This window comes from Thermobia domestica, chromosome 3 (assembly GCF_964235325.1).
Source record: "Thermobia domestica chromosome 3, izTheDome1.hap1.1, whole genome shotgun sequence".
NCBI lineage: Eukaryota > Metazoa > Arthropoda > Insecta > Zygentoma > Lepismatidae > Thermobia > Thermobia domestica.
In genome coordinates, this window is record NC_137456.1 from 321343657 (window position 1) to 321358997 (window position 15341).

General features: G+C 36.5%; 1 protein-coding gene across 1 annotated transcript in view; it reads left to right on the forward strand.

Annotated features, from left to right (window-relative positions):
- LOC145681879 (DNA damage-regulated autophagy modulator protein 2-like) overlaps positions 1 to 15341 on the forward strand; it is a 53685-nt gene that overhangs the window by 15551 nt on the left and 22793 nt on the right. The window lies entirely within an intron of this gene.

A 15341-nucleotide genomic window follows, 5' to 3' on the forward strand; every position in this document is an offset into this window, starting at 1 on the left:
TTGCTACTACTATTGTTACTAACATATAAATACTATAATCATAATAATAAATGCATCCCTGATCTGTAAACCCATCTAATCTTTACATTGTAAGAATTCCCAATATAGAATACTTCTAATGCCTAGCGTCCCCTGCAGGGGACACCTAATATGTAGTCCTTATTTCTGACGCAATGTAAAGCTTTAACAAGAAAATATTGTTTGCTGTTAAAAAGTGCATCCTTCGCCTACACTTTCGAAAAAATAAAACAACAATACATACATTTTTGTTCTTGAAGAATCCATTTCAACAGTTCAGAACGTGCCATTCCTTGAAAATCCTCTTTATACAATAACTTCGCGCTTAATCTGTCTGCCGCCAGTTGGTGTTCCAATTCAACAGTGATGCCAAGTCAAAGTACACACTAGTTCTAATCACATGTGTAAAAATATTTGTTTTACGAAAAGTAACTTAGTAAATATTGTAATGTTTAGGTAAGAGTCAAATGATGGACTGGGTGTCTTTTCCCCTTCACTGTGATGAATAAATATATCAGTTTATTAACCCTTTTCTTGGCAAGGAGACGTGTTGCTCAGAAAAAATACCTGATGCGACTTCCATGCCATTATAAAATAATAGATAATTGCACATTTTAGTTACATGTTTTATTTAGACAAGGCTGTGATGTAATATATCCCATAGGATACATTGCCAAAATAGGTAGTCAAAGAACGAAAAATGTTCAAAAAATTATGTATCCCAAAGGATACATTGTCAAGAAAAGAGTTAAGGATCGGTCACATCCGTTATGGGCATTCTATATCAGTGGAGTCTCTTTCGTTGTAGTAGTACGCGCCAGCGAATTGAGTTTTCCTGATAGTGAAGATCTGTTTAGCCAATTGGTTAAGTTTTGTTTCGTAACGGGACTTATGAAAGGCGAAGCACAAATTAATTATTATTAGAACGAATGAAAAGAGAAGAATCAGTTTTGGAATTTAATAGCTTCTTTTCTTAAAAAAGAAAAATAGAGAATGTGAATTTCTGGTCACTCTGTATAATGTTGTCAAGAGCCTGATTTTATGAACATCCTGTATAAGCAGAAGAAGTGACATAATAAGCATTCATGTATTTTCGTATTGAAGAAGTGATGTTGGAAACTAGAAAGCATTATGTCAAGGATTTGCAAGAATTAATGACTTTTGAAACTAAAAAAGAAAGAGAAAAAATGTTGATTTTGCATTTTGCGAGAACGGAAACACAAATTGTAACGAAGTTAAATAACAAAATGAGATATAGTTTATAGTGGAAATAAAGAAGTGCGAATTTATGTCAGTGCATCTCTCTCTCTCCTTTTTTCGTTTCTTCTGGTGTTAGGTCCTCTTCTTTGCCCGGTAGGTACTAGGAATTTTGTTAAATTCTTCTTGGATCTGTGTCTCTTTCTTCTTAATTTTGTTTTCCCTCTGTTTGGTCCTCGTAAAATGGTTTTAAACGGTCTCCCGCAATTTCTTGAATTCTGTCCTTGAATTTAGACGGTAATTCTACTCGATATAAATTTGAATTAATCTTCTCCAGTATGTGTGCCGGGCCGTCGTAGTGAACTGTGAGGTGTTCGGGTAAACCTACTTCACTTGTGGGATAATATACCAAAACAAGTTCACCTGGATTATAGCTTGTCTCTCTATCGTAAAACTGCTTTTGTCTTTTATACGTCTGTTCCAGGTTCTTTCGTACTTTCTTCGTGATGGCCGCTAGTTTCTCTCTATCAATTTGTATATGTTGTCTAGATTCTAGCGTACATTCTGGCGGGGGTCCTGGGTTCATAACCAAACAAGAAGAAACGCTGAATATTTGGTCCCTCCTTGTACGTACCTATTGATGCCAAAATTAACGTGTGGTGGCCATCTTTCCCAATCCGTATGGTGTTCTTGTACGAAAAACTTTAGACAATTCTGTATGATGTTATTAGTTTGTTCTATTAACCCTATGGAAGCATATTATATGGGGTGAGTACTCATAGACGAAATCGTACTTCTGCGCCAAATTTTGTAAACGAGTTGCTCCATGTACTCGGCGTCGGTCCCAATATAATGTAAAAGCTCCAAATTTGAGGATAATATCGTGTTCCAAAAATTTCTCTATGTTTTCCGCGTTTAAGGCGTTTACTGTCTTTGCAATGACATATCGTGTGCCTAGTTCCGTGGCTACTAGTATATACTTATTTCTTCCTTCTCTGCTTGGAAAGGGCCCTAGCTCGTCATATATCCATGTTGTTGCTATCTCTCCCACCGAATGATGTAATAATTCGGCTTGTTTCCTCGTGGTAGTTTCTTTAGCCACTGGCAATCTGCACACGTGCGTATCTTATGAGAAAGGTAGTTTTTCAGATATGGCATATAACATTTATTGATAGCGGTTTTGTATGGTTTTGAAAATCCAAAATGCGGATTGGTCGTCTGGCGGTGGAATGTTTAGTAGAAAGTAGTGAAACACAAATTAGCTAGGGAGTTCGGTATGCATAAGAGATGTAGTAATCCATAATCAGGGTGGTTTTGTTTTCGATATAAGATACCATTTTTAAGACAAAAGATCTTGCTGATCTGAGTGTGGAGCTCTTGACCGGCTCCCTTCCTTCTAAAACGGAAATGATGTCTTTGTAATTTTCATCCTGGCGCTGCTCTCTTGCGATAATCGGTAAAGGCTCGTTATTTCCTGCTTCTAGCTTCTACGGTATTAACTTGAAGACTAGTAGTCCTCCCCCTTTTCTTCGTCATTTTCTTCTTTTTCACCTTCTTTCTTAATATCTTGGGTCTGTTCTAGCCTACTGATTATATCTACTGGGTGTTTGGATCCAGGTAAATATTGTATATCAAAATCATAATCAGCTAAAAATAGCTTATATCTTGTGTACTTCCCAACTTTGTCCGACTGGGTGTTCATCGTCGCGATACACTTTGCATCTACATATAAATTAAATTTTCTATTTAGTAGAAAGTAGCGAAATTTGCGCAATCTGTATATGAGAACGTACAACTCTTTTTGCCATATGCTAGCTTTCCCCTCACTTTTCGTTAGTCTCCTAGAACAATATGCTAGGACCTTCTCAGTGTTAGGTTTTGGGTCATAACAAGCAAGTAGTTTTCCTATCTGAGTTTGACTACTATCGCTACAGGCGCGGATTTCTAGCGAATCGTCAAAGTGAGCAAGTGATGAAGCGTTTAGTATGTAATCTTTTAATTGTTCAAATAAAACATCGTGATTCTCCGTCCATTTAAATTTAGATTTAGATGTTACTAATTGCTAGAAGGCTCCATTTTTAACGTAAAGTCTTTAATGTGGGCCCTAAGATATGAGCATGGGCCGATAAAGCTTTTGAGAATCCGCTTTGTAGTCGGTCTCTTGAAATTTCGTATCTTAGCTATTTTTGGAGACATTTTAATGGATTCCCCGCTAACAAGGTGTCCTAATACGTTAAGTTCCTGATAGCCAATATGTGTCTTCTTGGGTGATGCTCGAAAATCGTGTTTCCTAAGCTTCTTGATAATAATTCTAAATCCTGCAAGTGCTGTGGAAAATTATATGAACTAGTAACAAGAGCGTCGGCAAAGTTTGTAATTCTATCTGGTAGTCCCTCCAAAATCATTCCCGTGGCCACACTGAGACTTTGGGAACTTGTTCTGGCCCCCATTGTGCATCTCAAAAATTCGTATGATTTTCTATTATGATTGAGCTCAAAAGTCATATATTTACGGCTCTTAGGATGGAAATAGATTTGAAAGTACGAGTTCGAAAGATCGACAGTTGTTATGAAAGTTTTCCCCTTTATAGAGTTTAGAACGTCCTCTGTTGATTGAAATGGTACCGACAAATAGTTGGTGTAACTGTTACATTTCTGCAGATTGAGAACTATTCGAAATTCCTTCGCATTAGGCTTCTTAAGCACCAGAAGTGGAGTGGCGAATTCGTTATTGTCTGTGGGCCTGATTATGTTTGCCTTGATAAGGACTTGAATCTGTTTATCTACCTGACTCCTAATATTTAATGGGATAGGTGGGGAGCGGTCGTGGAATACGGCACACTTAGAAATTCCGATTTAATGAACGTATTCCCTAAAATATCCGATATCATCAGTGGCATATGTAAAAAGTCTCTATATTTAAAATAACAAGTCATAAATTGCTTGTTTTTGTTTTCTGTCCAGGTCGGGGTTAAGGTCAAAGAGCTCGTTATTGAAAAGTGTTTTGTGTATTTTAAACGTTCTTTCGTTTCCTCTTTTGTCTTAAATTGATATGCTTTTTCAAAAAAAATCTAGTTCTTCTAGGGTGTTAAAAGAGATTTCGTGCCCTTTCTCAACTGCCACCACTAGCATGTTCCTCTTTATAGTTACAGTTTTGCCATTTCGATTTGAAATTAAAATTATACTTTTGCTTGTTTCTATCTTTTGATCGAGGGCATTTAACCTATACTTCTCGTGTAATTCAGGAAGCAGTGATACATATACATATTATCTGTCAGCTATTTTTTCCTGCTACTTGTACATATGTATGCGATCTTAGAGGCACTTTTTTGATTAGTCAGATATAAACAATTGTGGTCCGTCTGCGATACTGAGTCGTAAACGCTGACAATGTATTATCTGTGCTTTGAACTGGTAATTGCTATTTCCTTGGTCGTTTAAAAGATTAGATTGTATTTTTGTTTAAATCGATGGTGGAATGCGAACGTTGGAGAAAGTCGATTCCTATAATTATTGGCATTGTCTTGTCAATTACTCTAAAGTAATGAGTGAATGTTGTCTGGCCTATTTTAAATTTTATTAATGCTATTCGGTTCAAATGAATGTTATTGCCTGAAATTCCTTTTATTATTCTCTAAAATGGAATTAAATCGTCCCAGGTGGAACGGTTTGGGCTGCCCATAGGAAAACCGTACGTATTGTATCAATTATCACATTCTGAAAGCCTAATTTAGTTTTAATTGTTAGACGCGACCTGTTATTTTCGTCCTCTAATGCAATGTTTTCCCGCCTTTCTGCCAATTGTCCTGATTGTTCGGTTATTACAGGAATTTCGTAGTTTTTGTCAGTTTCTCTTAGGTCTCCTCGTTCCGTGTGATGGTAACTGTCGGCCCCCTTGTCAAGGGGCTGGCTTATGTGTTTTTTTGACGTTTGTAGCAATTAGATGTCCCATGCCGCCGCTTCCGCCATATTGCGCACACCAAAATTTGATCTTCCGTGGGAACAGCTTGTTGATTATTCCGGGCTTGTCCCTGTTTTTTCTTCCCATTATTATTGTTATTTCTCCTTCCATTTCCCTGGTTCCTATTCCTCGGATGGCTTTTGTAATTCGTCTTGGCTATCACCAGCGACAATTCTGTCATTTTATTTGCCAAAATGGAGAGGTCATTTTATGGAAGATTTTGCTCTTGGTGGGGAACGGTCTGAGGTTTGAAATTCTTGAGAGTTGGTTGAGGAATTGCCATGGAAGGATAGCTTTGTTGTTGATATCCAGGTAAATAGCTGTTCATTGGTTGTGTAATAGGTTGCATCTGCACAGGATAGGTATGATGATATAACTGTTGTACCGGACATATTGACTTTGGCTCTGTTGGTAAGCCATAGGATATATTTTGCGGGTTAGGTATATTATTCTGGCCATATAACACATGTAATTTTGTGATAACTCTGCGTGTTCTCTTTTCCTTAAAAGGTCATTAGCGGCTTCCAGTGAGTTTAATTTATTCTGTAGCGCTTCTACCGTTGCAATCTTTCTAGTGCTGTCTTATTAAGTAAATCTTTCTGCAACTCCAAAGATAAATGGTGTATCTTTTGTTCTTCATTCGCTTCCGCTAATAACTACCTTATTGCTCGAAGTTTACGTAAAAAATATTAGTCTATTGGCTCGTTCATTCCCTGTTGTACCTCGAACAATTCCTGTTCTGCTTTATACGATGGGACCTTTGGCCTACATAAAGCTATTAACTTAGATTTTTGATTGTCATATGTCATTGTATCAAATTGATTTTGATTTTTAAGCTGTAATACGAGATCTAGTGCCGTGTCTTGTAAATATATAGGTATAATTTTCTTTTTCTTAGCCGGTGACCATGCCTGCATTGCTGCTATATGGTCGAATAGCATAAGAAACCTGTCCGGGTCCTCGTGCACGTGTCCTGCATACTTCGTTAAGTGTGGCATATTAAAGGATAAATTCGATGTACCCTCTGTCATATTCCTGTTTTTCTCTCCTGATCTGTACGTCCGTTTAGCCGACCTAGTTTCCGGCATAAATCGCACTCAGGAAAGGTAAGAAGAGAGGGAGGGATTATGTCAAATTTAGTTGAGTTATTATACTAACTTCGTCAGTGATTAGATGAAAAGTTAAAGAAAATAGCGCCCCGTACAAAACTCCGGTGCCTACACCATGTTATGTTTTGGTAGAGTCAAATGATAGACCGGGTGTCTTTTCCCCTTCACCAAGTTTTATTACAAAATATAATATAATTAATAAGAGTGTCTCTAATTCAGTGTATCTTCCTTAATGACCAAGTGAAGGAATACTAAATGTTTTGCCGGGTGCCTCTTCCACTCATGGCAGTTTCCAGAACACTTCGGCAAGTTGTTGGTTAGACTTGGATTATAAGTTTAAGATGGGATCCCTAGCCCAGTGCGACATAGGGTAAGGAAGAGGTGCTTCTAGTACACAGCGACATAGGAAGGTAAACGTTAGGCGATCAGTTGGTCGACTGATGCTGGGTCCCTCGGTGGTCCTCCTTTTATTTGTCCTCCTCGGGTCCTTCCGTGAGGTTCATCTGCTTTCGGTGTTCCTCGGTGCCTTCCTTGTCGGCTTATTGTCTGCTAGGTTGTTTATAATCATTAGCACGTGTTGAGCTGGCACATGCGTCTGTTTTGATGTGGGGATCCTTGCAATGTAATTAATTAAAGTGTCCCCTGTAGGCGACGGTGGGCGTTTAAGCCACTACTCCAAGGATCACTGTTCGGGTAAGTGAAAAAATTAGATGTGGAGTGAATTCAGTAATTACAGACTTTTACGATTCCAATATAATAATGGTGAAACTCTTATTTCAGTCATGATGATAAAATAGTGAAGTATTATCCAGAAAGAATAGTCCAGAGAATTCAAATTTAAATTGACAACTTAAACGACATAAAAACACGCAAGGCCATGAAGGAGAAATTGGCGTTTAGAGTGCTTCGAACCCTTGACAGGCACACTGCCGTGCCGTGTCGTGAGGGGAGCGACCAGGCAACGGTCCCAGGCACCCAAGTAAGGGAGTGCAAAATTCGGGAGGAAAAAGGAAAAAAGTATTAAAAGGGCTCAATATCAAGGAAAAGCAGGGTTTATTTTTGAAAATTTTCCTACGCCAATCATGCTGGCGCTTCTGGGTTTTTCTAGCTACCTCACTCATATGTACGGAGGCGCTGCCGTATGCTCTCGCCTCGGGCCCTGATTTTTCAAGGCATGACACTGGGCAGATACTCATATTGATTGGAATCTGGTGTTTCCGGGCACTGGATTATTTTTAAACGTTAACTAATTTAACTCACTTTTACAGCCTCTCCAGTACTTCTTTAAGAACAGGGACAAAAAGACAGATACATTGAGGACAGTAAAAATCACAAACACTATTCGCGCGTTCTTCCTTTGCTTGAAGTAAAACAATAAAATATGGTGAGCATGAAATTTTTGGTCTTCTATTTCTTATGTGTTGTCAAATCTGTAAAACTAAAGCACACAAAGAGCAATATTAATACGCGAAACGCTCAACATATTAACTATTCATGACATAACGATTGCATGATCCGAAAAACTGTAGTATATTCACAAATCATCATTTGTCATATTTACCGAAATACGTGATGAATTTTTCGACAGCATGATACTTTGAATGTTGTTAATACGCAAATTTCATTGATCTCATCACTTATTCACTTACTCTCTTATGATCCTGTAGGGTACTTCCTGTAGATATAGAAAGGTGAAATGTAGTATCCAGGCTTGGTGTAGTATGCAAGTAAACAAATAAAAAGCAACAGGATGATATTTACCTCCGCCAAGTCCCCTTCAATGGAGGGTGTTAATTATTCAACAAAAAGACGTGAAATCCAATCAGAAAATTCACAAAATATAAAATATGTAGCCAAGTCTCGACTTTGCAATAATAATAATAATAATAATAATAATAATAATAATAATAATAATAATAATAATAATAATAATAATAATAATAATAATAATAATAAAGGAATAACAGAATTACAATATCAATTACGTAAACAATACCTTCCAATAATATAGAAAAATAACGCCTCGCCGAGATTCAAATCTTAGTTGATGAAATGGCAATTCTCTTCCCTCACATCTTGCCATGAATTTCTCATACAAAGGTAAGAAAATAAACTGAGTTATGTTAGATATACATAGTACACACCATTTCTACACGTGTTACTGCAATTCAGAGAATGCGAAAATAATGTATGCCGGCTCTCCTCCTTTGAAAATTAGAAGTTACGGTGAGGAAGAATAGCAGTAATGTAAATTGGGAGCAGTCAGAAACGATGAGGTAGCTATGTCTTGAAAAACATTTCGTAATACTTTCCTCATTGACGAAGGTCTATATAACTTGTTTTTGAGTTAAAGAAGGAAACCTTGAGTAAGTCATTGTGACACTCATAAGGAAAGTCTCCTTATACGAGTATTAGTATTTTGTGTATAATCTTACATGCAATGACTTTAACAAACTAATAGTTTAGATGAAAGATGAAGTGACGCGATAGGTAAGTGGTTAGCGTATTGAGCCTCTATTCAGCGGACCCGGGTTCAAATCCCGGCCAGGTTCAAACTTTTTTCAAATGTTTCAATTTCAACACATAGTGACACAAGCAAGGTCTCTCTTCTAGAAAGGAAAAGATGTTGAAATGAGGAGAATTGGAGAAGGTCCCTCAATGGAGGCAATCATTTACAGACTTATTTCCAACAGTTGTTCTAGATTTGATATTTTCAGCCTGTAACAGGCTTGGCTTTTAGTAAATTCTATAAATTTGACGGAAGCCAGCCCAGGTTAAATAGTTAATATCGTGTGAAGTATATACGATTTGAAAATTAACAAATTTATTAACAAGAAAAATTTTGCTTTTTTTTTACACGTTGAGTAACAAATAGTGAATTAGTAACGAGTAACAACAAGTAATATATATATATTTGTGCAATACCGAAATAGTAATTTAAATATAGGTTTCTTCAAATATTTCTTTACCATAAGTCCTTGAATACTCAATACTAGTAACAATTTTGTAAAAACATAGAAGTGAGCACAAATGATTCGTATGCAAATGGCCTCGTGGCAGATTCACAATTTAGAAGGTTTATATCTCCAAAAATATATTGAAATGAAGCCTTTTTATGCCAGGATGATACCATAAGACTTCCTTTCCCATTTACATCGAATCTAAAAGGAATTTAGTTATTACATTATATAAATTCTAACCTGATATCGACGTAAGCTATATTCTAACCCTACGTCTTACCTGCTAGATCTAAAGTGAGGCAAATTCGTCACGGCCCGGCTTAGTTCCCGACCTAGTACCGAAATTGCACACCAGATGGTAGCTCACTTCAGACATAGGCCTGTCAAATATATGTTATATCTCTCTCTATGTAGGTTTTTTATCTTTGCGCTCTTACACATATTCTTATACAAAATGCATACAAAAATACATTTATTGGGACTATTACGTTACATAATATATCCTACCCCTCTCTCTCTAGGATACTAACCTTACTACCAAAGGAATAGTCCACAATAAATGGAATATGAATTGTTGACCAAGAATAAATTCTCTACTTACAGTTTTCCAGAATCTTACAATAAACTACTCTCTTACATATTATTGCCACACCTGCTTTACAAATATTGGGTTGATATGGTATACCTCTCTCTGCAAAGAAAAAAATAATAAACCCACAGAAAATATCTAACAATGATTACAAGATAACACATACATATTAAGATTCAATATTGTTATCAACATAAGGTTTAACATGATTAATGTGTCTTTTAATGATGACACTAGGTTAATCACATTTCCTTAACCAAAGGGTGTTTAACGTTGGTGTATTAATGACCTCAAATGGCCCATAAAATAAGGGGGATAACTTAGGTGTATGTTTTATTAATGAAGCCCTTTGAAACTTCCTTACCAATACTTTCTGACCTTCCGCATAATTACAAAGTTCTCTATTTTTATTATAACATTTCTCTTTTCTACGCCATGCTTTATCAATGTTGATGATGACTCTCCTCAACCTTTCTTCTTTATCCTGTGCCTTAGTTAACTCGTCGAAGTCTATTTCCCACAATACGTCCAGAGGTGTATAAAGTTTTCTTCCAAGAAACAATTCGGATGGTTCGTATCCAGTACTCTCACTCTTACTGATGTTTAAGGTGAATTGGATTCTGTCCAACAGTTCAGCCCAATTATTTTGATATTCATTACAATAAACACGGAGCATGTTTTTAAGCACTCTGTTCACTCTTTCACAAAGGTTACTGCTAGGATTGTACGGAGCTGTACTCACATCCTGGATACCTAAACTGAAGAGAAATTGTTTCATATGATGACTACAAAACACTTGAGCACGATCATGAATGATTTTCTGAGGTTGTCCCACTAACATGAACAACTTCATTAAGTGTTTGCATATAACCTTGGAATTCAAGGAACGCAAAGGTTGAAGCATGACGAACCGTGATGCTGCGTCCGTAATGACGAGGATATGACGATAAGGTCCAGAATTTGGAAGCTGGCCAACGGTATCTAAATACCAACTGTTGTTTGGCGTAGTAACTTTCCTACTGTAGTAAACTCCTTGCTTTTTTCTGTTGGTGTCTTTGCAGAGTTGACATCGCTGACGTCCTTTCACGTATTCTCTGACGTCACGGTATAGGGTCTTCCAGGTACATCTAGAGGCTATTTTCGCTATCGTCCTGGAATATCCAGCATGAAATCCTCCCATCTCATCATTATGGAAATACTTCATGATAGGATACACCATTTATTTAGGGATGACTATCCTCCAACCATGGTCTCTTCTGCCTCGGGTCTTCATTAAGATTCCATCCTTAAGACAGAATTCATCCGCCCTTTGGCCTCGCCGCACTTCTTGGATAATATTTCGTACTTCAGGATCTTCCATTTGATGTTCCTTTAACGGTTTGCTAAACAAGGGTGAACTCCAAAAATTGGCGAAACTAAGATTGACTTGTTTCCCTTCGAATTCTTCAATTTCATTAACTGAAGGATCATTAGTATAGAATTCCACACCATTGTTCGTGCGCGAAATAAAGTCAGCTAGAAAGTTCTGCTTACTGCGGAGGTAAACAACCTTGAAGGAATATTTAGTTTTTCAATTAATGTACCATACTTACGTTGACGCTTATGATTCCGGAACAACCACGTGACTGATGAATTATCACAAAAAATAGTAAATGGTTTTATAAGATACATTTCAAATTTTTCAATAGCCAGAAGGAGAGAACGTAGTTCAAGTTCATATATGCTTTTAGACCAATCTACTGATGAAATATTCTTAGAGAAAAATGACACGGGTCTAAGAAGGCCGTCATCATCATATTGAGAAAGAATAGCTGAATGTTTCTTGTAAGTGCTATCTACATGAATAACAAAGGATTTATTCATGTGTGGTAATTGTAATACAGCATGTTCAACAAATGCTTGCTTAATAGTATTATAGGCTTCATCTTCCCTCTCACCCCAGTGGAATTTTATTTTATTGGATCTTAAACGGTGAAGAGGTTCCATGATTTCCGCGTAATCTTTCACATATTTTCGAAAATAATTAAAATACCCACAAATACGATTTACTCCTTTCTTATTTTTAGGTTTAGGTAATTTAAGAATTGTGTCAATCCGTTCTGGATCAATTCTGGTTTCTCCCGCTTCAAATTCATAACCTAGGAATTTGATTCTCGTTTGGAAAAGTTGTGTTTTCCTTTTTGAAACTGTAATTCCCCATTTTCGGAAACGTTCAAGAATTTCCTTTAATACCTTTTTGTATGTTTCAATATCTGAGGCATGAATAAGAAAATCATCTTGAAATATTTCAAGATTTTTACCTACTAAGTCCCCAAAGATTTTATACATGAAACTAGTAAGAACATATAGGCTCAAACGAAATCCCATTGCGAGAACTAAATGTTCTAGTAAACGGTTAGGTGTACAAAACGTAGTATATTTTCTACTACTCTCAGAGATAGGGAACTGATAGAAACTTTTCTTTATATCTAATCTTTCGAAGATGGTATCCTTTCCTAAATTCGCTATAGTAGCCTCTACATGCGGGGAAGGATAGCTGTTAACCCTTACTTTCTTGTTAATTTCCGAGTATGCTATAACAAGTCTAGGAGTACCGTCTTTATTGTGGACTAAAAAGCACGGTGACGAATAAGGAGAGAAATCGACCTCACGAATCACTCCCTTGTCTATAAGCTAATTTATATAATTATTAAGAGCCTTAAGTTTAGGGCCTGTAATTTGATATGGGGGGAGACGTACTGGAGTTTCATCCTCCATTTCTATTTCATAAGTGAACCCCTTTATTGTCCCTAATTGTTCGGTGATGACGTCATTGAATTTTTCACAAAGATTTTCAACATAACATGGTAAATCTGGGTATTGTTCTACAAGCTTAACTGAAAGAGAGGAAGTATTATCAAAATTACAATTGTCAGAATCACATTCATCGTATATGTCATTACTACTACGTGATTTATTATGATAATAAACAAGGTATTCACTACCTGATTTCTTTGTTGTGGCCTGGTCCTCCGGTCCACCGGAATCTGCTGCCATAAAGGTACAGTGCTGTTTCTGCTGGGCACCTTGTTTATTTGTTTTTGGTTTCCAGTGTCCTTCCCGAACGATCCTTTGTCCATTGCGCCTCTCTCTAGAGTGACTCCGGACCGCATCGGAGACGCTGGAATGAGATATAGGACGAGTAGTTTCCATTGGAGACAAATAATCCCTCCAAAAAAGAGGAACAGTAAGATTCTTCTGTTCTATTATAAATTGCCTTGCACTCAATTTTATGTCAGCTTTCCATTTTAAAAGAAAGTTATTTCCTAACAGTAAATCAAAATGTGGAGAGTTTATGATGTAAAATACTTCCTCTCTTAAAATGTTTCACTGAAATCACAACCTTGAATTGAAAATTTAATTTCTGTGTTTTCATGAAGTTCAACCAAATGACCATCAACAATGGTAGTCACCAATTCTGCTGAAGTAGGTTTTATAGGAACACGACACATAATTTGACGTAAGTATTTTCTGCTGATTAAATTGATACTAGAAGCAGTGTCCAATAAACCAGAGTTTGTGATGCCCACAATTAGCACTATAATGTATAATATTTGTTTATCACGCTGCATATTAATTAGTGTTTTCGAAGGTGGCACTGATGCACACCTAGTTTTTTTACTAACACAGAACCGCTGAGTATGTCCAAAACCAGCACATTTATAGCATCTAATAAGGTTACGTTTTTCATTTTGCAATCCAGAAACTTGTTTTTGAAATTCAGAATGAATTTGTGATTCTTCAAAAATGTTCGGTATATTTATAGCAGGTGGCATTGTTTTAAGTGACCTATAATCTCGTTGATATTTAACAAAATGATCGTAGGTTTGCGCTATGGTCAACAATTCAGAAACTGAAGAAGGTATGGCTTCCCCAAAACAATTTTGATATATTTCTGGTAAAACCAGACTGGTTACAATATTACAAAATATTTGTTCAGTGTATGTCATACCAAGAACATTGGCAACACTGATTTTCTCCTGGAAAAATGTTCCAAGTTCTTCCCCGTCATTCATTAATCGGTAGAATAATTTTCGTACATATTGTGTACGACCTACTGTGGATATATATTTACATAGCAAATTAGTACAAATTTCCTCCCAATCATTACAACGTGTAAGGAAAGAATGAAAGGTTCTGTTAAATTCACCCCTCGTTTGGGATAAACTTGCTACCAAAATAGCTTCCAATTCTAGATCATACCTTCTTATGAGCTCATCTAACCTAACATGAAAGATGAAACAAGAATGACTATCTGTGCCATCAACTATAGGTAATGACTTAATTTGTTGTTCCAAAGAACGAAAAACACTTTGTCCTAGCAATCTATCAAAATTGCATCGAATAGCAGGACGTGTCATATTTGGCTGCATTAAGTTCATCTGTGCCAATGAAGGCGGAATTCTACTTTCATTATTGATGTACTGTTTACATTGCGTTTCATTTTCATTCCTATAAGACACAGTTTGTTCATTTTTCATGTACTGATCCGGCCTACCCTGTATACCTACATTGGGAGTACCTTTATTATTATGTTTTGAAAAATAGATGTTACGCTGATGAACATCTGTGCCTTGTCCAAGATTATTTTGGCCTACAGACTGTACATTCACACCACGTCACATCGGAACCTTAGTCCAAGATACCTTTGATTGGCCTACATAAGGTTTACCTGCACCACTAATATTGCCACAACGTGGACATGGGTACCTAATTGTCTGTGAAAAATATTCACTATTAAAGGGCTCTCTCGGAGCTTGTACATTTTGTTCGGAACAGTATTGTTCTCTAAATGAGTGTGCATTTAATTCTGCATCATATAACCTACTCGCTCCATGTACAGTTTGTTCAGCACGAAATGGCTCCCCTGAACCTCGTGCATTCAATCCAACATTAAGTGGCTCTTTAAAAACCTGGGCGTTTGGGTAACCCACACCAACTTCACTTACAGTTTCAATAGTTTGATTAAATTCACTTTTATCACTTGCATTACTCTCAGTTATCTCTTCATTATCAGAAAAAGAAATTAAATTATGTTCACTCATATTTTACATTTATAAAAACCTCTAAGGTGCTCACAACTTTCAATGATTTTTTTCCACACGATATCTCATCAAGAAGACAGCTGTAATTTTATGCTTGCCCACTTGACGGACTTTGGATCTAGCAGCCTTATATTTTATGTAACAGGCTTGGCTTCTAGTAAATTCTATAAATTTGACGGAAGCCAGCCCAGGTTAAATAGTTAATATCGTGTGAAGTATATACGATTTGAAAATTAACAAATTTATTAACAAGAAAAATTTTGCTTTTTTTTACACGTTGAGTAACAAATAGTGAATTAGTAACGATGCAATACCGGAATAGTAATTTAAATATAGGTTTCTTCAAATATTTCTTTACCATAAGTCCTTGAATACTCAATACTAGTAACAACTTTAAGTGAGCACAAATGATTCGTATGCAAAT